The sequence below is a fragment of the Jaculus jaculus genome, chromosome 12 (assembly GCF_020740685.1).
Source record: "Jaculus jaculus isolate mJacJac1 chromosome 12, mJacJac1.mat.Y.cur, whole genome shotgun sequence".
Taxonomy (NCBI): domain Eukaryota; kingdom Metazoa; phylum Chordata; class Mammalia; order Rodentia; family Dipodidae; genus Jaculus; species Jaculus jaculus.
In genome coordinates this window covers 49,529,346-49,556,725 of record NC_059113.1, presented here as the reverse complement: position 1 = coordinate 49,556,725, position 27,380 = coordinate 49,529,346, and the positions used below count along the sequence as shown (strand labels likewise).

At 45.4% G+C, this 27,380-nt stretch overlaps 1 pseudogene; it reads left to right on the top strand.

Moving 5' to 3' along the window:
* Positions 1–19,146, top strand: part of LOC101598925 — a 32,702-nt pseudogene extending 13,556 nt beyond the window's left edge.
* The last annotated feature ends 8,234 nt before the right edge of the window (positions 19,147–27,380 follow it).

Genomic DNA, 27,380 nt, shown 5'->3' with positions numbered 1-27,380 from the left:
ATAAAAGCTAACGTTTTTGGGACTAGAGAAATGGCTTAGCAGTTAAGGCATTTGCCTGTGAACCCTAAGGACCCATGTTCAATCTTTCAAAAGATCTCATGTAAACCAGATGCACCAAGGTGATGCCAGAGCAAGATTGCAACATACACACTAGGTGGCATAAGTGTATGGAGTTTGATTGTAGTGGCTGAGACAGCATGCCAAATCTCTCTTTCTGTCACTCTCTCACATGCTCACTCTCTCTCTCTCTAAGGAAAAAAACAACTTAGGCTAGGCTTGGTGACACACACCTTTAATCCAGGCACTCAGGAGGCAGAGGTAGGAGGATCATCATGAGTTCAAGGCCACCCTGAGACTGCACAGTGAATTTCAAGTCAGCCTGGGCCACAGTGAGACCTCACTTCAAAAAAATAAATATTTTTTTCCATTCATGATATATCCATCATTCTTCCATCAAATTTACCATCCATTCATCTATCATTACTACAACCAACTATATATACACCACACACACACATATATGTATATGTATATATACATATAAATACATCATTCATCATCTCATCTTCAGATCCATCCATCCATCATCATTCATCTACCCATCAACACATCCATCCATCCATCCATAATTCCTCTATACAACAACTCATTCATCCATTATTAATCCACCTACTTAGCCATGCATACATCCATCATTCCTCCATCCAATCAATTATACATCCATCCTTCATCCACCCATCTTCCCATTCATCCATCATCCCTCCATCCAACCATTCATCCACCCATTAATCATCCACCGACCTTAACCATCCTTCATCACTCCATCCTCATCCATTCATCATAATTTAAACAAACATGTGCTCATCCATCCATCCATTCATCATCCTTCTATCCAACCACTCATTTGGCCATCATTCTTCCATCTACCCACAGATCCACCCATCTATTCATCATCCTTTTTTTTCAACCACTCATCTATCCAAATTCATCCACCAACCTATGCATTCATCCATCTATCCATCCATCATCCCTCTACCCAGCCACTCATCTATATATAAATCATTCTTCTACCCACCTACTTCCATCTGTTATCTGTCTATGCCCCCTTTATTCACACTCTTGGTATTCCCAATGTGTCATCAATTCTCTAACACAATTAAGTTAGAGAGCTAAGGTAAACTAGGAAAGACAACACAGAAGAAGGAAGAGGAGTCTTCTTGAGACACATGGCCCAATGGTGGCATTGTCTCATTGTGACACTGTTGGTAAACTTTGGGCTTGTCAGAGCATTAAGGCAGATGACCATTTATGGTGTGCTGCAAGCAAGTGGCTGTGTATGTTACATTTAATGTCTATTTCTTTACATTTCCCAAAATCGCTGGCATCTCATTTCTTCATGGCAGTATTGGGGCTCAGATATGGTAAATGGGTAAAGTTCTTATTACTTCATACCAAAGCAAATGACAAAAGCAAAGTTTAAAGTAAGTTTATTAGCAATCACCTTGTTTTAATTTGAGGGTGAGGATGGGTGAGCAAACTGAAGAGAAACATGCTGGAAAGGGAAAGTGTGTGAGGAGCTTCTTTCCCAGTTATTCCATGATGTCAATTGGCATCAATCAAATAAATAACCAAGAAGACACTTGTTTGTCAGGTCAGCAGAGCTTTGCCTCAGGTTCACTTCAGCAACGTGACATGGATACAAAGAAGAGTGACCTTCCTTCAGGATATCAGAGAACTCTCACTTCTCCCACAGTGTGCATGCATAATGGTCTCATCATTATCAATAATATTATTATCTGCAGGGGCATCACTGTGGCTAGGCAGAGGACACATCCCCATCATCCTACAGACCTATAACTCACTGGCCAGGGTTATTCTTGTGGTATGAGCCAGCACTGCTAGATTTGGTAAGCACAGTTGCAAATACATAGAGCCCTGGAGGTGTAAGGAGATGGGACCAGCAGAGGGCATTGTGCTTTCCTGTTTAAATAATTTCCTCATAAAAATTAGATAAGAGTGATGGGTGTAATGAAGAAGGAAAGTGAATGAATGGGAGCAATGTGTCCTGGCATCTTCTGGCAGGCAAGAAATGGATATATCAGAGCTCATTGGGAAGAAGGAGTGCTCCTTCTTCCTGTCTCAGTAGACTCAACTCTCCCCCTTCCCTTCTGTGAACCCAGTGTGCTCTTGCATTGTGCCGAATGGGCCTTCCTTATCCTTCAGAGGCCCAAGCAGATGGCTGAAGAATGAGAAGAGACCTTGCTGGCTTTTTCTTCTTGCCTATCTTTCTTCCTTTCCTTTGCTCATAAGTCAAACTCATTATTTGAATAGGAAAGATAATGACTCAGATCCACCAAGTTGTGTCCAGTGAAGAAAGATGACTTCTTGTCACTTGTGTTCTTCAGAACTCCAGATCCCAAGGGAGCCGGCCAGAGAGCGCATCATTCAATCCCTACAAACCTGCAGAAGGAGCCTGGGCCCCTGACCGAGGTGAGAGAGTCCGCTTGCCAACATCCTGTGCCATCTGAAACTGCCATAGACAGTTGGCCAGTGGTAAAGAGCACCATTACCCAGGTGATACCCTGCGTGTGTGCGCATGCAGCTCTGTGCAATATGACGTCGTCATTGACATTGCAAAGCCCTCCAAGCAAGTTGGCAGCATTGGCAGCGTTTACACTGCTGCTTCAGAATTCTGCATCTTCCTCACCCTGTGCACCCTGGGCTGCCTTTCTTTCTTTTTTTATTAATTTTGTTTATTTTTTTATTAACTTATTTATTTGAGAGAGATAGACAGAGGGAGAAAGAGGCAGAGAGACACAGAGAGAGAATGGGTGTGCCAGGGCTTCTAGCCACTGCAAACAAACTCCAGATGCGTGCACCCCCTTGTGCATCTGGCTAACTTGGGTCCTGGGAAATTGGGCCTCGAACCAGGGTCCTTAGGCTTCACAGGCAAGCACTTAACCACTAAGCCATCTCTCCAGCCCAAGGATGCATTTTTTGAATCTTGCATCTGGAGAGCTTAGTGTGCTCCCAGGGTGGCCTTGGCAGAGTTGCAGTTAGCAATGTCTCAGCTGCTACAATCCTAGGTGTCTAGGGGACTGTGCTAGGAGGCCATGAGGGACATGACTCACAAGGATATAGCAGGTGACTTATTCCCAGACATGAGGCCTTTGGGTATCTTTCTTTGGGATCGTGGGGTTTCTCCAAGCAAGTTTTTATTGATGAACTTGGATTCCTGAAAGAATTAAGACCCAATTATCTCTCATTTAATTTGCTCCTTGGCATGCTGTGCATGTGACCCAGTTGGTAGAGTGATTGCCCTGGGTTTAACCAATATCATAGTATAAATCGGGTGTGGTGGTATATGCTTATGATTACAGCATTTGGGGGAGAGAGGCAGCAGGATCAGAAGTTCATGGGAGCCTTTGGCTCACAGCATAGGTCAAGGATTTGGACAAAGCCCATCAGGGTGGTTATAGCCAGGCTCATTTATCACATTACAGCTTGAGGCAGCAGGGCATATGTGGTGGCGAGGCAGGGAAGATACTGTCTGTCTCCACTTAGTCTTAGGTCCTCTCTTGTCTCTCCAAGTGGGCCAGCATGGCCTTCCTCAGATCATGACATCTTCAGGTAGTTGGACATCTTCCATGGCACCTCAGTATCAAGCTGGCAGCAGCTTTTCCTTGACTGTCCCAGGCAAGCATATGCATGACTCTTCAAGAGTTCTGTTGATTCAGTTGTAAAAACCACCAGGAAGATGACAGAGAGGCCACCTCTCAACCAAGGGTTAGCAGTGTCACACTGAGTTGACACCCTCCTGGGATGTGAACTCCCAACCATTGTTGCCACTGTGGTAGAAGACGCTTCTCAACGGCCCAAGTGACCCAAGGAGGGAAGGCAGCAATGCATAGAGTCCTCTCAGGGATCCAGCCCTGAGTGTGCGTGGGTTTGCTGACCTCTTCTCAGGCCGGCAGAGAGAAGCCCTGCCCATGGACACGGAGGTGTATGAGAGCCCCTACGCTGACCCTGAGGAGATCCGTCCCAAAGAAGTCTACCTCGACAGAAACCTGCTGATGCTGTATGACAATGAACTGGGCTACGGTAACTTTAGGACTGTGAAAAAGGCCTACTACCAAATGAAAAATAAGAATGTTGCTCCATTATACTACAATCATACTTAAAGGAACATGTAGCCCAAAGACTTCTAAGAATGCATCTGTAATGATTACTTCCCTGCACACACACCCATAGGATTTCACCTAGCACTACTCAATCCTTTTTTGTCATTTTTTATAATTTTTATTCATTTCTGATAGGCTTATAATGAAAACATCATTTTGTATACTATGTTATTTAATTCCGCACCCAGAATGTTATTTTAATATCTTAAAGGAATTTTAGATTCACACATAAAGGAGCTGGTATATCACAATATGTTATGGGCATCTATGTTATTTGTGTATCACAATATTGTTATTGTCTATGCTATTGGTATATCACAATATGTAACGGGCACATTGGGTGAAATAGGCCCTATAGGCAGCATTTTGGTATTTTACGACTTAGGACATGCCTTGGCTTGGGACATTTCAACATTGCCACCTGCCACTATTCACCAGCACTGGACTATTGCTTTTTCTGCCTGTGACAGATTAGGATCGGATGCCAGTCACCTTTGCATGACTTCATGAGTACACTCCCATTCTGTGGAAAGCACTTCCACAACACCACCTCTGTTTAGAGGTCATGCTTCACACAGGTGTTTTTCTATTGTGGAAAGTTTCCCATGTGTTCTGATTTGGTCTGCAGAGCCGTGAAAACTGAGGCTGTGAAAATCCTGAAGAACGAGGTGAATGACCCCACCCTGAAGGACAAGCTGCTGGCTGAGGCGAACGTGATGCAGCAGCTGGACAACCCCTACATCGTGCGCATGATCGGCATCTGCGAGGCTGAGTCCTGGATGCTGGTGATGGAGATGGCTGAGCTCGGTCCCCTCAACAAGTACTTGCAGCAGAACAGGTGTGGTGCTCAGGCACACAGGGCCCCTCTGACCCCCCTGGACCTGGTTTCTGCAGGGAACCTTCTCCCCTGCCCTAGCTTCCCATGAGACTCCACACTCTGGGACCTCGAGTGATAAATGACGGGAGATGCGGCCTTCAGATGCCGGAATTAAAGCTCTTGTGACTTAGAGAAAATTCCTACTCCAGTAGTTCATCTTCATTCTCCTTAATGAACTTGAACCTCCAGGGACGGGATCAGCCTCAGTGTGTTGGAATAAGACTTCTCCCCTCACTTGACAGAACACTTCCACTGTGTGTGTGTGTGTGTGTGTGTGTGTGTGGGTGGGTGGGTGGGTGTGTGTGGTGGGCATTCATCTATTGTTGGACATAGGCAGGGCCCTGTGTTAAAGCAAACCTAAGCTGTCTGACACAAGGTCCCCAAGCTATGGAGAGGTTGCAGCAGCCTGAACCACCAATTGTATCTCAGGGATCTGACTGCCAGGGGAACACCTCCTTCCATTCTTGGGGGTCACAGTGAGCCTGGACCCATGGACAAAATCTCAGACCCCAAGGTCAGCAGGAAGTAAGGCCATTCCCTCTCCAAGCACAGGATAACTGAACATTCAGATAAGACTCAGGATTTTCCCATAACCTTGTGGCCTTTGGAAACTCTTTATATGGTGTCAGCCAGCAAATTTGCAAAGCCCCTTCCCCTGTGCCATTGACTAAATGCTGGAATAAATGTCCTGTTATGCTAATTAGGCATCAGCAAGCAACCTGTATGTCCAATCCCCTTAGGACATACTTTCCATGCTCAACTGCTCATAAACCCATTTCCCTGACAATAAACTAAGAGCTGTTTACCGAAACTGTCTCCAAAGTGTGATTCTCACGTGTTCACCACCACAGTTGCCTGGGATGCATTTGACGGAATCATGGCTGGGCCCCAAAGGGAGGACCCAGGAACCCACAGCTGGCACCCAAACAGGGACTCTGTCAGATGGGGTCAGGATAGGGACTCGGAGATATCAGCCTGTATGGCCTTGCCTCCACGTTTTTGAGGGCTGGCAAGTTTCTCTTTTTCCTCCTTTATTTTCGGTTTGCACCACCGCAAGGAACCAGACAAGACAAACTGGCAACTGATGTCTCTTGGCCAAGGCCACTCTTTGGTATTGACTGAAGGCCAGTGTCCTCTGCCTGGACCCTGACAGCCCGTTGGGTGTTGGCAAAAACCTTCTATCTATTTCTCTTCAACACAAAAAGCCAGTAACACATTGACCTCTTAAAAGTCTGTAGGGCATGCCACCAGTCCACTCTGTTTCTATCCAGAATAACATTGTCTCCCACCCAAAGAAATCACAGATTCATAGATTAAGGGCTGTCCTGAAAGTTAGGGGAATTAAGCTCTCCCAGAGAGACGTTGGCTTCTTTTGGGAAGTCCTCCAGGTAGACCCCTGGGTGATTTCTGGGATCCATGTGGCCCAGACACGTGGACCTGCATAGCTAATATTGCTTGGAAGTGAAAAGCTCAGGAAGGAGTCCCCCCCACACACACTTTTCATCTCCTTCCAAGTTTCTCCACTAGGGCAGCAACAGTACCAATACTGGAAGCCGGGTTTGCAAGTGCCCCAATGCGGCTCAGGTCAGGGGGCGGGCTCAGCCCATGCAGGTGCCATGTCCCAGCCTTCTTCTCCCGAGAACCCCCTCCCCATGGTCCCAGGTGCCCCCTCCCTTCTTTCCTCTTTGGGTAGCCTGGCTGGCAGGCTGGCAGTCATCTCGGCCATTACCTCCATGTGTACCAGACCAGACCCTGACTGAGTGCTGGGGAGCAGGCAGCACTGATCTGAAGGTGTGTGCGAGCCCCACCCAGCCTCCACAGCAGAGGCACCAAAAAGTGGCAAGAAAAAAAAAAAAAAGCCACGTTTAACTAAAGCCTATGGTGAACTGAAGTTTTACATCAACAATGCCATACTTTGATACATGATATCATAAATGTAATTACTGAGTTTATGTTCTAGGTCAACTTCAAATAACATAGAAGATTATTGAAAAAAACAGAATTCTCTGAGGTGGTGACTTATAATTTGTCAAGTATTTTAAAATAAAAAAAAATGATTTTAATGTCCTGTTACTTAAAAGGAGAGGCTTCTAGGCCAGTCTGCCTTAAGACACAAATAAAATTTGCCTTAGTTACTCCTAACAAAATCATTTCCAAGTGTATTAGACATATCAATGTCACAAAATTGTCTTTAATCTACACTATTTGCCTGTCAGTGAGTAATAGGATTAATCAATTTGGTGTAGTTTTTCTTAATAGTCTTATAAGAAAGATGGTTAATTAGGGGGTGAGATAAGTTGATTGAAGGAAGTGGAAAGGAATTTATCAATGCTGGACTTAGAATGTTCATTAAAAATGCTTTATGAGTGGTACTTAGATCAAAATATTAAAGTATGTAGATAAAGATGTGTATATATAGGAAAGAATTTTCAGGCTAAACCTAAACACCATGCCTAAAGTTAGAGATTTTTCACCTGGTTACAAACTCTTAGAAATAAAAAACTAATTTTGAGGCTAAAATATGTTGGGATAGGTTGCTTAAGCTTTATCAAACTTAAGTCATGGGTAAAACAAAATTGTTTTATGTTAGTTAAACATAAAAAAATTAAAATTTATATGGTACATAAAATCAATAGCTATCAAGATTAAGCTAAAATCATTGGTTGTCAAATAGAGTCTTTTCTTTCAAAAAAGATTTATCAAGGGTTACATTAGAATTTAGCTGGCTGTTTTGGCTCAACAAAGGACCAGATTCTGCTCTATTATATGTAAAGTAACTGTCTCATTTCTGGAATCTTAAGACCAGTGCTTTTAACAAAATTAACTCTTAAGACATATTCCCTACAATAGGGTAGAGTGTGGTGCTCAAACAATGGGCCTCATCTGAGAAAAATAATTTCAAGCTCTGTGGCCCTATTTCCAATGTTCTCTGGGCAATTGGTACCCACACAGGTATCTAAACTAATCAAAGATGTTTACAAACACAGATGCTAAGACTTTATACTGTCTTGTCCTTTTCTGACAATTTCTAGGTTAAATTAATTAGTTTGATTATAAATTAATTTTTATTGTTTTCAAGACTGGTAACAGGTTCTGCCTGTATTTATAGTTATAAGATAGTTCAAGTGTAAGATGTTCCTACTTACTATGCCTCAGCTATGGCTCATGCTGCCACAGGACAACAAAAGTTTAAAAGATTGGACAAATAATTTTAGAAGTTCTTGTGTTATCTTTAACTAAGTCTACTTCAGTAATCAAATGTGCTCTATATGTACATACATCTAGGCTAGTGTAACTGCCTTTCTAAATGTGTTAATCACCTATGTAGAAGCCAAAGCCAATTGGAGTCATTGGAGCACAAAATGCCAATATTTTGTCCTGTGCTCCCAGGTCATGAGGCCACTGGAGATGAAGGGACATTTCTACACTGGACCCCTGGTAAGTCACTTGTCTTCCTGAGCAGGGTGGATACAGAGACACAAATAAAATTGGTGTACAGTCTGAAACAGGAGAGTCAAAATCAAGGAGCAATCAGTTCTCCTGACTTCCCAAAGACAGGAAAACGATTTGGCCAGCATGGTCCTGACTCATCCTAACAGAAAGGAAACACCAGTAAGCTATAGGGCTACTTCTGGGTCCCTAGAGTCTCTTTGGATAGCCATTAGTGACCTCCAAAATTAATCCTTAATCAAATTTTGATTATCTGCATGGTCTTAAATATTGAGAGAGAAATGGATAAACAAAGATTAAAATACCTTAAATATATAAATGGCCTCTTAAGTAATACAGCAAGAGCTTTCCAAGAGGGGAAACAACCAAGACTATAAGACATTTTTCCCCATAGTTCTAATTCTACAATTTAAAAAAATATATAGATGTCAAAAGGGTTTTTTCCAAATCTAAGAATATATAAGTAAGATCTGAGACCAAAAATATATATTTCCATAACCGGGACACTTGTGTCAAGACACCCGCTCTCCTATGATGTGAAGGGCTAACCACCGTATGCATAATTATTTCCTCTCCCACTTATTGTTCCCCATTCTTGATTGTTGCACATGCACATATCTATGAGAGAACAGCCTGCACGCTCCACCTGCTTCAATCAAAAAAGACTTTTACCCCTCTGCTGGTGGACCTCGGCCTGATGCTGTCCCTAGGTGCCTCCAGTGTGGCATGAGCCACTCTTTCCCAGACCAACCACCTCACGGGAGACTTGTGAGACAAGCAGCCTTATACATCCAATCCCCTTAGGACCCTCTTTCCACACTCAACTGCTTATAAACCCATTTCCCTGACAATAAACTGAGAGCTGTTCACCAAAACTGTCTCCTGAGAGTGATTGATTCTCGGGTGCTCACCACCACAGTTGCCTGGATGCCTTTGGGGGACCGGTGGCTGGGCCCCAGAATGAGGACCCAGGAACCCACAATCTATGAGTATTCATGTGTGTGGACACGTGTGTGTGCAGGTGCATATGGACATGTACGAGCATATGGACACCAGAGCTCAATGCTGAGTGTCTTCCTTAGTTGCTGTCACTTAATTTTTTGTGACACAGGCTCTCTCACTGGACCTGGGATTCACCAATGCAGCTAGACCAGCTAGCCAGCATATCCTAGAAACCCTGGGTCTCTACCTCCCCAGCACAGGGATGGCAGGACCATGCCAGCAAGCTGCCCCACATGGTTTTCAGTGGGTATTTGGGATCCAAGTTCAGCTCCCAGTGCTTGCATGGCAGGTGCTGTGCCCCCTGAGTTATCTCCACAGCTTGAGTGCACGCTCTCTTTAAAGAAACAACATAAGCAAACGTTCTCCTAGGGAAACAGCTACATCTCCTGCTGTCTGGTTAACCGCCAAGTGCCATGAGCTACTGCTTCTGCAGGAGTCAGTTACAGTCCACTGACGTTGTTCATCAGTGGTGGTGTCTCATTTTCTCTTTAAGTCTACTGCTCACATAGAGAGATGCCCTTGGCATGAGACAGGTGCAGCTAGTTGAGCTCACCACACCTGCTGTGTGGTCTGCACTTAGTCATTGCTTCAGTCTGTACACAAGGAAGGAGCTGTGTTCTTCCATCTCCATTTCACAGGTAGAAAATGGAGTTGCAGGATCGGTTTCCTAACCTGGCCCAGGATGGAACAAGGATTCAAGCAGAGTCTGGATGCCTCCAAGCCAGGATTACCTTATCCTTTTTACCACTCTTCTCTCAACCCAAAGCATGCCATAAGAGTCTCATTGAGAAAGGGGTCTGCTGCTACGCGTGAGGTTGTGTGAGAAGGACAGGGAGGGACTGGAGAGATGGCTCAGCAGTTAAAGTGCTTGTGTGCAGAGTCTAACAACCTGAGTTTGATTCCCCAGTACCCACATAAAGCCAGACACAGAAAGTAGCTCATTCATCTGGAAGCCTTGGAGTGCCCATTCTCTTTCTCCCTCATCTCCCTCTAGGTTTCTTTCTGTTTGCAAATAAATAAGTAATGTTTTTAATAAAAAGAAAGAAGAAAAGGAGGATAGGGGTGGGACTATGTCTTAGTTTATAAACTGCTTGCCATACAAACATGACTTTGACTTTGGCTCATCAGCATGCAGATAAAAATGTCAGGCAAGATGGCACATGCCCATAATTCTAACATGAGGGGCAAAGACAGGAGGATCCCTGGGCTGGCTAGCTAGCTAGCCTAGTTCACCAAGAGACAAAAGTAAAATGGAGAACAGCTGAAGTAGACACAAAATGTCAGCCTTTTGCTACACACATACACACACATGCTACCGTGTGCTCCAGAACACACACATAGACACACACAGGAACCACACCCCTGTACACATACATGCACAACACATATATGCACACACACAACCAAAAATGATAAGTGGACTCATCTTGTGTGTGCATGAGGTACACGATTGCTTGTCCTGAAGCAGCCCGTAATACCCCCCCCCCCCCCCACACACACCTGTGATACTCTGGTTTGCAGGCACATCAAAGATAAGAACATCATAGAACAGGTCCATCAGGTTTCCATGGGAATGAAGTATTTGGAGGAAGTAATTTTGTGCACAGAGGTCTGGCTGTGAGAAACGTGTTGCTGGTCACTCAGCACTATGCCAAGGTCAGTGACTTTGGTCTTTCCAAAGCGCTCCGTGCTGATGAAAACTACTACAAGGTTAGAGTGGCTTGGCTCATGCTCAGCAATAGGATGAAAACAATGGAAGATAATACATGTTCTCTGATTATAATGTGGGAGAAATTTCACCAATCACCATGAGAAAAGCTCTTACTAAGCATTGATTCTGATGGCTAAGGAACAAAAGCCCGGAGCACACCTTGAGATTTCTCCAGAATGGCATCTGCCCAGTAGTGTTCCATGGAGCAGAGCGCCCTCTGTTGATTCATCTGGAAGAACAGTGGAATTCTTTGGCTAAATGCTTTGTGAAATATAAATTGAATAGGTTGAGTCTTGAGATTTTCTTTTGCCTTTTTTCATGTGACTTGACTCTGAATATCAGAAGACAGTTTTTTTCTAACAGAGTTTCTCAAATCTAAGTCATTTGTAGGCCCTTTTCTGCACAGGATATCCCATACCATGTTGTGGAGCCATATTGTACTGATCCCTTGATGTGGACTTATTTTAAAACAAACTTTCACATACACAAATCTATACACATGCAAGAAAACTAAGACAAGAAGTCTCAAGTTCAGCATTCATATCCAACTTCAAATCCAGGGTTCTATGTCTTCCCATTAGGTATGTGAGATTTTTTTCTATAGATTCCATTAGTATCCATTCAGATGGAAGTATACAAAAATAAAATTTGGGGACTGGAAAGATGGCTTAGCAGTTAAGATGCTTGCCTGCAAAGCCTAAGGACCCTTGTTCAGCTCTCCAGATCCCAGGTAAACCAGACTCAAAAAGGTGAAGCAAGCACAAGGTTGCACATGCTCACTAGGTGGTTCAATTGCCATGGCACACTCATTCTCTCTCTCTCCCTAACTTACTCTCTCTGAAAAAAAAAAGACAAAAGTAAAATTTTAGAAAGCAAAAATCAAGATAGTTTTGTGAGTAAATGTAGAAAAGTTTTCTAAGGCAGAAATGCAGAATTAATAATGCTCTTCCAATAAACAGAAAGTGACAACCAGGCTGTCACCTGTCTGGATTCCCTAAAAAAATAATTTCACAATGACTAGACCACTTGCTGAAATTTTGTAGCTCTCGCTGCTTGCCTTCTCCAATCCCTCAAAAAAAAAATAATAATAATAAGACTGAAAGAAAAGGAAAGAGATAAAAGCCTCCCCTTTATGAACATCAAAGCAGCGTGGAATGGTGTATATGTTCACACGAGTGCAGTATAGTATGGTAAGTATATAGCTGCATGCTGCCCAGCTGGAAATGTAAAGGCATTATTTTCCAGGTAGTTGGAGAGGGTTCCATGAGAAGGTTTGTAGCTCTGCAGGTCCAGAATTCTTAGAAACAGATGATGTATTCTGAAGGGCTAATTAGAAGGAGCAAGTGTGGCCATGGGCAGGGGACTGTCAGATTGCCTCTGAGCTTCACAGGCCTGCCAAGTTCAGAAAAGGCCTTCTATGTGACATTCTCCACCCATTCACATGTCTCTGTGAGGCAGCCCATGGTCTGGTAAGAGCTGGGACATTTGAGATCCCTAGGCAGGGAAGGGCAGCATGAAGCATGAACTCCTGTGGTAGCAGCTCAGCTTCATACTCCATGGGTCTTAGGAGCAGGACAGGCACAGGACGTCCAGGACCCAGGTACCTCATACAGGCTACCTCACATAGTAGTTATCCCACGGTGCCTAGCTGCCCGCAAATTGATGGCAACCTTCCTGCCTCAGCCTCCTGAGTGCTGGGATTACAGGTGTGAGCCACCATGCCTGACCATCTTGCTCATATCTGAGCACACAGCTTAATACCATTAAGAACATTCCTATTGTGGTTGAACCAGCATTTTCTTTTTTCTTAATTTCTTATTTTTTTAATTAATTAGTTTTGTACTCAGTGAATACAGTCAAGTCGGTACCATAGTTAGGCTTATCCATGTACTTCCCCCTCTCCCTGGCCCCTCCTTGTTGAGGTAGATGGGTCGTGCATTGTGGAGTTAGCCCACAGTTATGGGTAGGGAGAAATGTCTCTGCATATCATGATCTAACATGTGGCTCTGACATTCTTGCCGCCCCCTCTTCCGCAAAATTTCCCTGAGCCATTTTTGGTCTGCTTCAGTGATGGGGTGTTGGGGTCTCTGGGTCTCTGGATATCTGATATGGTAGGACTTAATTGTTCTCTGTCAATCTCCTTCACCCTTGTGCTGTCAACCACCACTTTCTATCTTGAAAACTTGAAGCTGATTCCACTGGAGAGCTGATCCTCCCAGTCACCTACCCACTCCACCTTCCCAGCCATAAATGCCATGGAGAGGTCCCTCCTGTAAGAGTGCTTGCCCAGTACTTGTCCTTGGATGCCTGCTCAATTCTGTGTTTAGTGCCCACAAGTTTTCTCCCATATTGCAATATGTTTCTTTTTCACAGGTGGATAATATTAGATTCTCCCCAGTTCCCTTTTGTGTGTCCATTTGTGTTCTCTGGATGGTCCCTGGGCTATCTCCACATCTGTTATTGAGAATAAAATTGGGTGCTCAGTCACTAACTCTTCATAGACCAGCTCCATCTGCTCACTTTTCAGTCCCAGACCCAGGGTAAGTGGCCTGTGAAGTGGTATGCACCTGAGTGCATCAATTACTACAAGGTCTCCAGAAGAGTGACTTCTGGACCTTCGGAGTGAGTGCTGATGTGGGAAGCATTTTCCTATGGGCAGAAGCCATATCAAGTGAGTCATTCTTGACCATGTCTTTATTTCTTAGCCATGCAGCCTTCAGAAAACATCAACCAGTCTGGGGTTATCATCTCAAGAACCAGACCATTAAATCTGGCTCTTCTGACAGTGAGCTGTTAACACCATCTTGACTTACGGTAAAGTGGACAATGATAGTTTATGCTAATTCAACACGTGTGTACTTGAGAACACGTTGTGTACTATACATAGAGGAATATGTAGGGTACATCCTTCCTTCCCATTAAAATAGAATCTGACGCTGATGCCAGTTGTGGTAGTGCATACCAGTAGGATATTGCTGAAGAGGCAGAGGCAGGAGGATTAGAAACTTGACTCTGACATGATCATGTCTACAGACACTGTATTTTTTTAAATTTTTTTGTTCATTTTTATTTATTTAAGAGTGACAGACAGAGAGAGAATGGGCGAGCCAGGGCCTCCAGCCACTGCAAACGAATTCCAGATGTGTGAGCCCCCTTGTGCATAAGGCTAACGTGGGTCCTGGGGAATCGAGCCTTGAACCGGGGTCCTTAGGCTTCAAAGGCAAGCGCTTAACAGCTAAGCCATCTCTCCAGCCCCCAGACACTGGACTTTAATATTTTTAATCAAGTCATATATAAGCAAAATTGTTCAGATCATAAGGTTCTGTTGGGTGGGCTTCACACAAGATGCCAGCTCTCAGATGAGGAAAGAGAACAGAAACCCAGAAGGCCCCCCCCCACCAATTTCTGTGCACTCATCCCCTGAAATGGGCAGCCCACGTAACTCCCATAGCCTCATATGATGCTCTTCTTGCTTCATAACTGATGTCACTTAACTCGACAGCCTGCCTCCCTCTGTCTTGGGGATGAGCTTCTTTCATTTACCATCACTGTTAGAAAGGGAGTGAAGTTACCACCATTCTGGAGAAAGGAAAGAGGGTGAGGTGCCCTGCAGGGTGTCCAAGGGAGATGTACGATGAACCTGTACTGGAGGTGCGAGTGACTTCCCCAAGCTTCCTGCCGTTTCCTAGAAGAGTACAGAGGTAGGTGACATGGCTGGGTAATAAAAAGAATCACAGGGCTGGAGAGATTGCTCGGTGGTTAAAGGCACTTGTCTGCAAAGCCTGCCAGGGTTCAATTCCCTGGTACCACATAAACCGGGTTTACAGAGTGGCACATCCAGCTGCACTGTATTTGCAATGGGAAGAGGTCTTGGTGCAGTTGTTCATTCTCTCTCTCTCCCTGTCTCAAATAAATAAATGAAAAAAAACACTTTAATAAGAAAAATAAGGACAAACTGGGGTTCATGTGATGTCTTAGTCACTAATGTCCTTGTCTTGCAAGCATGAGGACATGAGTTCAGTCCCCAGTGCCCACCTAAAATGAAGGGTGTGGTGGTACATACCTCTAAGCCCAGTGCTAGGGAGACAGAGACAGGCAGATCCCTGGAACTCATTGCTCAGTCAATGTAGCTTAATTGTTGAGGACTAGGCAAATGTGAGATGCTGTGTCAAAGGAAGTAGACAGTGTCTCTGAAGATAACACCTGAGGCTGTCTTCTGACCTCACATGCAGGCATAAACGTGCACACCCACACCCATACAAACACATATGCATAAGAACATAAACTTTCTTATTGTGCATCAGTGAAACACCACCCCCTAAATAAATGAGGGCAGGAAGTAGGACAGAGAAAGTCTGCTTCAGATCCAACCCCATCATATAGGTCAAAGACACTGATGTGTACATTGTTCTAAGATTTTGTAGCCGAGGGAACCTCATAGAGTGTACTTAAAAACTAAGAATGGGAACTGGAGAGATGGTTTAGCAGTGAAGGCACTTGCCTACAAAACCAAAGGACCCGGGTTCAATTCCCTAGGACCTGCATAAGCCAGATGCACAAAGTGTCCCATGTATCTGGAGTTCATTTGCAGCAGCTAGAGGCCCTGGGATGCCCATTCTTTCTCTCTATCCTCCTTTTTCTTTCCCTGTCTCTCAAATAAATGAAGAAAACGCTGTTTTAAAAAAACTAAGAGGGCCACAGAGTCACCAGTCAGTGGGATTTTATGGGACCACAGTGTGTTTTAGGGAATCACAGAATCCCTGGTGACATGTTTTCTGCCCTTGACATGCTTGCACAATTTCAGCTACCTTGTCAGAGAGCAGTCCTGATTCTGCAAAACATAAAGTCCATGAGAAGAGTGCATGCTGACCACAGGCAGCTCTTGTTCCAGAGGTCCTCAGACAGTGGCTTAGGGTCCCCACAGGCCACAGAAGCTGCAAAGTATGCAGAACCAAAAAAACCCACCCCATTCTTGAATGTAATTCCCCCACTTCCCTGATGCACTGTCCTAATGTCACCTTAGAGTGTGAACAGCACCTGGAGCCCCTGGGCATTCTCTGTAGAATAGTCAGCATGATTCAGAGCCACTGTCCAGGCCCCTATGGCCTCTGGCAATGGTGAAGTACTTGTAAACACAGTGTGTGAAAGTGCCTGCTGGGATGCATCTGGCCTGATGACCCGTTTTGGTTCTCCAGGGACCACTATGCTCTGAGAGTGATTTCTACTCCTTGAGCCTGGTCTATGTCTCTTCTTACAGATCTATGCAGAACCACAAGGAACTGCAGCTGCTGTAGGTCAGAATGGCTACATGAGGACAGTTGCATGTAGTTTAACCACAAGTTCTGTTTCGTTGGCTGAACACTGTCTACTTTCTACATTGTATGAAAAAATAACTTCTAAGCAGTGCTGGATTCTTCAGGAATTGTTGTGATGTATGTGTGTATTCATGTGTGTTAAATGGAACTCACCATGGCATGTATGTGGAGGTCAGAGACTAGCTCACGTGTCAGTCCTCACCTCATTTGAACACAGGGTCTCTTATTGTTCACATTGTGAATGTGTGTCCAGGTATTCTCCTGCCTCTGCTTCCCTTCTGGCTATAGTGTGCTGGGATTATAGACAACCACCATAGCATCTGACTTGTATGTGAGGCCTGGGGTTCCAAACTCAGATGCTCATTGCTTGCTTAGTAGGTAGTCTATCCACTGAGCAATCTCCCAACCTGATTCCCAAGGTTTTATGGAAGACAGATGGCCCCCAAATCCCATAGTTTTCCCATCAGCAGAGTCACATGATTATGCTTGCATTTGCACCTGGACTGAACGTGTACTAGTTCTTTCTCATCATAATTTCCTATACAACATAATATAACAAATGTTTCCATCACCTGGAGGTGATTTAAAGTCTACAGGGTGTTGTTTGATGGGACAAGCATCCAAATAGAAGCAGCTTATGGGAGGAAAGGATTTATTTCAGCTTTACAGGTTCCAGGGGAAGCTCCATCATGCTAGAAGAAGCTGGTTCACTTTGTTATGCATCCACAGCAGAGACAACCGGGACCAGCAGACATGAGCTGACTCTGTCTGGATTTTGATTTAATTGATTGATTGATTTATATTCTAGTCCAGTCTGACTTGGAATTCACTATGAAGTCTTAGGCTGGCCTCAAACTCCTGATGATCCTCCCTACCTCTGCCTCCCGAGTGCTAAAATTAAAGGTATGTGCAAGCTCTGAGCTGACTGATTACACGTCTAGGGCTGCACTCAAGATCTGCCCCCAGTAACATGCCTCCTCCAGCAGGGCTCTAGCACCCTGCTAGAGGCTAAATAAGACGCTTAATCAAAATACCTGTGGTGGGCTAACGAGATAGCTTAGCGGTTAAGGGGCTTGTCTGTGAATCCTAGACACAGATTTGATTCCCCAATGCCCATGTAAGCCAGATGCTCAAGGTGATGCATGCACCTGGAGTACATTTGCAGTGGCTGGAGGCCTTGGCATGCCCATTCTCTCTCTATTTCCCCCCCCCCACTTTCTCTCTTTCAAGTAAATAAATATTTTTAAAATACCTGAAGCTATAGGGTCATTTACATTAGAACTACCACACAATATGATGTGCAAACACCACACCATTTTATAGAAGGAAGTCAGGCATCCTGAGACTATGGTATCCCCTGGGGTTCTGGAACTATCCTCCATGGGTAAAGGTGGACAATTGCCCATTTCAATTGGCAGGCAGAATATGCTGGTGATAGAAAAGTGTGTGCGTGTTTGGAGATCACAAGTCAGTAAAAGCTTTTCCCATCAGCACCACTCTGGCCAGAACACGACCTTGCAGCGCTCAGATTTCAGCAAGCAGGGACTGGCTATGTGCCTGGTTGTGACCTGCTTGGAGTTCAATGTTAACCAGAGGCTCTCTAGAGGCCCAGAGCCATAGAATGCACATATATATGACAACAGGATTTTTAGATTGGCTTGCAGTAGGTATGCTGGATAGTCTAACAGTGATCTACAAGCTGGAGAGTCTGAGAACCCAGCTTGCTCCATGAGACTGGATTCCTTGGAGGCTCAGTCTGACACAGAATGCCTGTGTAGCCACGTGTACCTGCAATGCCAGTGCTGAGAGGGGAAGACACAGAAGATTCCTGGGCTCACTGGTCTCAGTTCACACTGGACTGCTGAAGAAGCTGGGTTCCCAAGTCTGGAAGGATGGCAGCAACAGAACAGAAACACTCCAGCAAGGACAGCCAGGCAAAAGGCTGTTTCCCTGGAACCTCTCTCCGTTTATACTGCTGTCGCCAGAAGGGCTTCTCCCTTTGGGGGAAAGCCTTTCCCCCATTCAGTTAATCCACCCTGGAAACACCCTCCCCTGCCTGAGCAAGGAGCCTGTCTCTACTTGATTTCCTCATCTACTCAAGTGGACAACAGAGATTCACTGTCACAAGCTATAATAAAGCTCATATCAACAGCCCTCCTTCAGGAAATCAAAGCCTGAGGGAGGGGAAGGCATTACAGTTATGTCCTCAGTGCTTTGCAGAAGAGTCGAGCCAAATGTGCCTTATGTCAGTAACACAGGGACTCACACTTTGCTGAAATCACAAAGGCACAGCCCCTGCACTGGGGTAATGATTCTGAACCCTTGTGCAAAAGTCCTCCCTCTTCAAGGACACGAATCCGTGGAGGTCTTGTAAAATTCAGGTTTGGACTCTGTCCTCTGAGGATGAGAAGTTCTCACAGCTTCTGGGACCCACGTGCTGGGGTGCAGAGACCAGTGCTCACCACAAGAGGGAGGAGCCACCTTTGAGTATTTTCACAAGGTCTTGACAAATACTAACCAGTCTCTTCATCCTCCAGAGTGGAGAAAAGGTCAGGATTTGTAGCTGTGGAACGGCAGCTGCGCAATTACTTCTATGATGTGGTCAACTGACAGTGTGGGGGTGTGTCCGTGGCCACGTCAGATCAGACGAGCAATCACAGCAAGCACGTCTTTTGGTGTTTCTGTCTGCTCGTGTCCCTGAGGACAGCTTCCCACTGGGGAACATGTGAGCAGCTTGCTAAGAAAAACCTGTGCCAAGGCCCTCCTTAGAGCAAGCCCAGCGCCAGAAGACAGACTGCAGGACTGCAGGCTTGGGACTCATCTGTTTATTCTACTTGTTTAAGATATCTGTGTGATTTTTCATGACAGATCACTTAGGATTTGATTCCAGATTCACTGTGTTGTTCTAGAACAAGGCCCATGGAGTGTGCACAGGCCTGAATCAGGACCTGGTGATAGGGGCACTCACCCACTCAGCACCCAAGGATTCATCTGGCAGGCGACTCTTTACATGCAGGGAGGGCATGAATGGGACCAGGCTGGAGAAACCAGCAAGCTTAATGCCTGGACTCAGAAACTCTGTCCAGATGAAAAAGTGCCATGGGATTAAATAAAAGAGAAATTAAAAAAAAATGCTCATGCCCAGTGAATTTCTAAGCATTAACCACTTCATGAAAGTAACAGCAAGACAGCTGCTTGTGCCTCTGGACAGGAAAATCATGTGAATGACCAAGATGGCTGCTTCAGGGGGTGCTTTCCCTGGAATCACCCATCTGGATGCTTGTCCTGAGGATGTCGTGAAAGGGACTGTGGATAAACTGTGTGGACGCTGCTAAGGGAGGTGGGCTTCCATCATCCCCTAGGGAAGTGGACTTCTAACATCTCCTAGGGGAGGTGGGCTTCCATCATCTGCTAGGGAAGTAGACTTCTATCATCCCCTAAGGGAGGTGGGCTTCCATCATCCCCTAGGGAAGTGGACTTCTAACATCTCCTAGGGAAGGTGGGCTTCCATCATCTGCTAGGGGAATTTTCATTTTGGAATGAACCTGGAGATTCCACAGAGCATCTCAACTAGCTAGGATTCTTACAGGACAAGAGTTCCAAGAATGGAGCATGTTTTGCATACTGGTGTGTTCCTCGGTGTCAGGTGAGGCTGTTGGTCCACCTGTGCCAGTCCGTGAGCAAACACATGGGGGCATGCTCTCATTCAGGTTGTGGGTTAGAGTTTCAGGACCCAGCTGCCCTCTACACTTCTACTAACATCTCTCCTCCATCTGCATTCCTTCCATAGTCAGTGGCCAAGAACAAAGAATGCTCTGATGGAGCCACCCCCAGTGACCTTTGCTGAGGGTCTCACTGCCTGTGTGTTCTGAACTTCGGGGACAGAACAGAGGCGAGCCGCTCACCTGTGGGAAGGCTAGGGGCTGAGCAGCATGAGGAGACATTGTAGGCTGGTGGGATTCACCAGGAGACAAATACCTACTAAAGTGAGGCATAAACACCTTAACTGACCTTTCATGTCAAGTATTTATTCTAGGATGCACTTTTAAAGCTAATAATATTGCCATTCTTTGATGTTTTCACAGGAGACTTTTTTTTCTCCTGAATGTCTTCCCAGCTCTTTGCTCTTATGCACCAGGCAGTTGCTTCCTCACAAGACCTGTGCACGTGGGACGAGGATGGCCTGACATGACTGAGATGCTTTTCCAAACCGCAATGTGCATTTCAGCCCATTGGGGTGGGGGAACTTGGGCTGAAGTAGGATGCGGGCACCTGTGTTTGCTTGTCTCCCTTTGTCTCTGTCTCTTCCTCCCTTCTGTCAATACCTCTCTCTCTCTCTCTCTCTTGTTCATTTCTTTAGTTTGAGTCAGTGAAAAAGGAAACATTACCAGGATGTGAGAGAACAAAAGGGAAAGGAGGGCTAGAAGGGAAAGATGACCAAGACACCATGCTCCAACTCAAACATGGCTAGACATGGCCGATGGGCCCTCTGGATGGCAGGGCAGGACCTCATTTAAAAGGCACTGAGAGCTCAGAATATACATGCTATATAATGCTTTAAGTGGATTAGATTCAAGGAAGTGAGTTAGAATCTTTGACTTCAAAGTATTGGCTAATAGAAAGGATTTAAATAGAATTTTTTATTACTCTTTTAAAGATCCACTTGGGGGCCGGGGTTGTGGCTCAGTTAACAGAGTACTTGCCTGGCATGTACCAAGCTCTGGGGTCAGTCACCAGTAATGCATAAGACTGGGTGGCACATGCCTAATATTCTAGCACTCAGGGGCAGAGACAGGAGACTCAGAAACTCTATGTCATCCTTAAATACATTGCTTGTTATAGGCCTGCCTGGGCTACACAAGACCCTATCTTTAAAAATCCACTTGACACACTTCTCATTTATGCTGGTTTGACATTGAACTGTGGTCATCCTGAGGCCTGTGATCAGCAAAGGAAGGAGGAAGACCGAGCTGGAAATGACCTCTCACCCCAGCCTGGTGGTCCCTTGATTTGAAACCAGAGAATGGGTCACACTGCACATCGGCGAAAGACTGTCTCAAAAAAAAAAGAAAAAGAAAAGGTAGAGAGAGATGGAAGAAAATACCAGATATTGGCCTCTGGCCTTCACATATACACACACACACACATACACACAAGGAAATATTTTTTAAAAGGAAAGTGCCTTTCCTGACAACCCAAGATAGACAGCAGACCTGCACTCTTGCACGTCACAGCATAAAGCTGAGGCTGCGTTACACAATGATGATCTTCTTATAGAACTGCGCTGGCATTTTCATTTGTCTCTCTTTCTCTCTGTCTTTCTGTCTCTGCCTCTCTTGCCCTTCCTTCAATATCATTATCTCTCCCTCCCTCGCGCTCTCTCTCAATCTCTCTCTCTCTCAATCTCTCTCTCTCTCTCTCTCTCTCTCTCTCTCTCTCTCTCTCTCTCTCTCTCATTTCTTTAGCTTGAGCCAGGGTTAAAAAACAAACATTACCAGAGGGTGAGAGAGGAGAACGGAAAGGAGAGCAAGAGGAGAAAGAATATAGATGCAATTCTAAAGAAAGCCTCTAGGTGGCAGCAAACACTAGGGCTAGAGTTGGCAGGGTTTGTGCACAGGTTAAGAACCTTCCCTCCTTGACAAAGTGCCTGTTTTTATCATTTGAAGAGATACCACCAAGTGCATGTGCTGCTGCAAATCACATTTCATAATGTGTAGAAATAATGTCCTAACTGGTTACATTCGAAGAAGTGAATTATAATCCATGACATCAAATATTGGCTAATAGAAGGGATTTAAATAGATTTATATACACTTTTGCTTGGGGGCGGGGGTTGTGGCTCAGTTAATAGAGTACTTGCTTAGCATGCATTAAGCTCTTGGCTCATTCCCCAAAATTGCATAAGATTTGGTGGCACATGCCTATTATCCTAGCATTCAGGGGATGGAGATAGGAGGCTCAGAAACTCAATATTATCCTTAGTTATATAGCTAGTTTTAGGCCTATCTTTAAAACAAGACCCTATCTTTAAAATTCCACTTGACACACTTCTCATTTCTGTTGACTTGACATTTAACTGTGGTCATGTGGTCATCTTGAGGTCTGTGATCAGCAAAGGCAGGAGGAAGACTGAGCTGGAAATGACCTCTCACCTCAGCCTGGCTGTCCTTTGATTTGAACCCAGAGAATGGGTCACACGTTGCTGATGAAGGTCTTCCAGACAACAGGAATATTCAAGCTTCCTGAAGGAGTGTGAACAGCCCAAGCTTTTAACCATGGGAAAGCGTGAAAGGAAACTGATGAACTTTTGTACTAATAAAGGGCTCAGTTAGTAAAGCACTTGCTCTGCAAGCTCGAGGACTTGAGTTCAGATCTCCAGTACTCATGGGAAAAGTCAGGTGCAGTGGTGTGTGCCTATGATCCCAGCACTGGGAGGCAGAGACAGAGGACCCTAGATGAATTCAGGGAGATACCTTATGTCAAAAAAAAATAAATAAATGAGAGATTAATTAAAGAAGACATCAAAAATAGGCATATATATATATATACACACATATGTACATACATACATATATAAAATACACACACACACACATAACACATTAATATAACCCAAGCTTTGCAGATAAGGAAATTACATCCCAAAAGTCAGGGATGAACCAAGGCAGGTGTGGGCGGAGAGCACTTGCGCTGAGCTCTCCCCACCTCCGCCTGGTCCTCCCAGTAGCAGTCCAAGCTGCGACATGTCCGCTGTGTTGAGGAAACCACAAGACAGGGACAGCTCATGTCTCTCCTTGACTTCCAGACATGAGTCAAACCGAAATGAGCCACAGTCATGACACAGCCAAGACAAGGCTTGAGAAATGCCAAGGAGATTGATTGACACCTCTTGGGTGAAACAAAGATGTGCATTTCTGCATGTTTTCGCTCCTCACCTTTCAGCTAAGTGATAAAAAGGCCTGACGCCAGTGGAAAACAGAGGAAAGGGATTTTCTTGGCACATCAATGCTGTCCAGTGTTTCAAACAACCACTTCTACTCTTCTAGAACATACTAGGGATTCCTGGGGAGACCTAGCCCAGCACTTATGCTAGGTGCTCTGAATCCGTGTCTAGTGTCTAGCTAGGTGCATCCCCCCAGTACCTGACAGAACCTACTTAACGGAGAAAGATGTTAGCTCCCAGTTTCACAGGGATTCGGACCATTGCAGGGGGGAGCACAGCGAGCAGCTCAGGTCATGGCAGGGAGAGCACATGGTGAGGGTTGTTCCTGTCATGGTGGACCACAGAAGGATGAAAGAGTGCACCCTAAAAGCTGAGCATACCATTCAAAAGCCACACCTAGTGACCAATTTCTGCCACGTAAGCATCACCTACTAAATGCTCCAGAGCCTGCCAAAATAGTGCCACCAGCTGGAGACCAAGTATTTAAGCCACCAGCCTGTGGGAGTCACTGCAGTTTCAAACATAACTGTAGGGATTATGGGTCATGGGGCCAGTGGTGGACATGGGGGTGCACCACACAGTTATATCTAGTGGCCTTCCAGCAAAATTCTTCTTGTGCTCAAGACTTTATGCTCTTCTGGGTTAGAAGTCTCAGCCCAGAGGGAGGAATGATTATACCCAGGGACACAACAGTGGCTCCACTGAACATTAGGAGGTCACCCAGTCACTCTGGGTCCCATCATGCCTCTGAGTCAACAGACAAATATATAGGTTATGATGTAATCTGGGGTCAAGATTACCAAGATCAAGATTACCAAGATGCAATCAGACAAGGCTGCCATGACCGAGGTGAGGGAAAGGGGTCCTTGGATGCAAAAAAAACCCTCTAAGGATCCTCCTGACATTCTCACATCCTGAGATTGAAGTCGTGAATGACAACCCAACCCAGGCAGGCCTCCAGTGGCCCAAACCTTCAGTAATGAAGCACGAGTCACCCTGCCAACCTATAATGACCCAGAGGACTCACAGATTGTGCTGGAAGCACAGACCTTCAGTAATGAAAGTGTGGTTTACCCCAGCAGGCTGTCCTGACCAGAGCACTCACACTGCCATACAGTATAGAATGGGCAGTGGAGGAAGATGCTCTAAACCTCGGTGACCATGAGGCAGGCCAGGCTCCAGAAGGGGAGCTTCTGCTTCCAGTAGTGCTACTGGGCAGGGGTGATTCTGAGCTGCCTTGTTAAAGATAGACACGTGTGCATGACATGAGCCTGAACCGGGGTCTTTTTCCCTTAGTCTCTGTTCATGAAATGCACAGTCTACTGACTTTCCGTTAGTATGTGAATATTGTTTTATAGCAAAGCATCTAAATTATGGGTTAGTGAGGAGAATAAAGATCACCCAAGGAATTTTACATTGTCTCCTGAGGAGGGATGAGGGATTGATTAATCAGTCTTAAACTGTGTACAAATAACTTTTAGCATATTAGGTAAAATTAAGTCTTTGATATTGGGAATGGAGAGATAACTCAGTGGCTAAAGGTACTTGCTAGAAAAGCTTGCTGACTTGAGTCCAGTTCCCAAATACCCACATAAATCCAGATGCACAATGTGGCTCATGTGTCTGGAATTTGTTTGCACTGACTAGAGGCCCTGGCGCTTCCATTCCACTCTCTCTGTCCACCTTTTTCTTTCCTTCTTTCTTTCTTTCCTTCTCACTCTCTCTCTCTCTCAAATAAAAATACTTCTAAAAGACTTTTTTTTCTCTATCTGGTGACAAAGTATAATTTAAAGAGATATGCATAGATGGTGAGTTGGCAAAAATTAGTGTGTGTGGTTTGCACGTATGCATGTTCACAAATTTATGTGCGTGCATGCAGACACCAGACATTGGCATTGGGAGACGTCCTCAATCACTCCCACCTCATTTACTGAGACGGGGTCCTTGCTTGAACCTGGAGCTCACCATTCCACTAGTCTAGCTAGTCCGCATGCCCCAGATGGAGCCTGTCTGCATCTGTTGAGATCAGGGTTCAAGGTGGGCCGCTAAGCCAACCCAACATTTATGTTGCAGCTGAGGATCCACATTGTAGTCCACACACTTGCACATCAAGGGCTTTATTTCCTGAGCTGCCTCCATAGCCTAAGCTTGTGATGTTTATGCAACAACTTAACTGGTAAAGCATTGATCTTGTCTAGGTGTGTCTGGGAGGAGCAAAGAGAACCCACTGCTCTGTGTGGGGACATGAGGACATTGTTCAAGCTGCTGAGGGCCTGGGTACACACCAGAGAGAGGAGGCTGACTTTGTTCCCTGGGCTTTAGCTGGGGCGCCCACCTTCCCTCACCCTGGGCCTGTGGAGCCCCTGGCTTGGAAGTCTTTAGCTCCAAACCACAACATGCAGCATTGGCCTCCCCCATTCTCAGGCCTTGGATTAGGCCCGAATGGTGTCACAGGATCTTTGGGGTCTCAGCTTGCAGGTGGCAGATTGTGGGGCATCTCAGCCTCTACAATCACATGTGCCAGTTCTTGTAAAAAAAAGTCTCTCTAGGAACTGTGGAGATTGCTCAGGGGGTAAAGGCCTGCCCCACAAGCATGAGGACCTGCATTTGGATCCCCAGCACCCATGAAAATGCTGGGTGTGCTGTCACATGCCCGAGGTCCCAGAGCTGATGAGGCAGAGCTAGGAGGATACTTAGGGCCTTGCTGTCTGGCTTGTTTAGCCAAACTGGTGAGCTCCAGATTCAGTGAGAGACTCTGTCTCTCAAAAATAGACCAGACGGTGATCAAGACCCCTAATGTTGATCTCTGGCCTCCACACATGCATGCAGAAAAATGCACATGTATCTGCAGGCATACATGCATCCACACACATACAAAGGCACATACACCAATGCACATGTACCACACAACACATAACATGCAATGAAAGTCCTTTCTGGGATCCATCTGCACTCTACTAGTTGTATTTCTCCAAAAACCCTTACACTTTGTCCATCCATTGTAGAGGCAGAAGCCTGCATTCGCGTCCATCCCTCTACTGGCTCCTTGTGAATCACAAGCTCTCCATAACAACTGGATCATCAACAAATGAAGTGAAACAAAATATGTATTATTTTGTCACTAAAGTCACACTGGGTGACTTATGGTTCATCACTCCCTTCCTTTGTCATGGCTGTCCTCATTGGCAGAGACCCGGGCCTGACAGGGCCTCGCCTGTCAGCAAGACACACTGGGGGGGGGGGGGTAGTAGACACAGCAGACCTTCATCTCCTTATTACTTACTGTTGCTGGAGCTGGAATCTCACATGGCTTGGTCTACACCATGGAGCTACTGCCCCAACCCCATTGTCTCTATTGTTTACCAAGTGGCTGTTCTGAACTTACTTGGAGATGGGCTGGGCCATCTGTAAGAACTTAAGCAGTGAGAAAATGAAGGACTGCCTTCACTCTGTAAATGTGTATGCAGGTGTATGTGTGTGTCTTCAAGTGTGCACGTGCACATCACACGTGTGTACATGCCAGCAGTGGCCAGAGGACAGCTTTGGGGTCATCCTCAGCCTCCTTCCTCCTTTGTGAGACAGTCTCTCACTGACTTGGAGCTCCCCAGTTAGCCTACACTAGCTGAACAGTGAGCTCCAGCGCTGGAATTACAGGCATGCCACCCTCCATGGCTTCTGGGAACCCAATTCCGGTCTACATACTTTCAAAGCAAGCACTTTACCAACTGAGCCATCTTCCCGGCCTTTGAATCTTTTCTAATAGTTCTCCGTGCGATTGGAAGAAAAGCACCCCAATGTAGACTCACCAAGCTCTGAGCCAGCAGTGTCCACCCTTGCAGACTGCTCCGGGCTCCCCAGCACCCAGGAGCCCCATTCCACACAGGCCCTGCGCAAGGCCTGA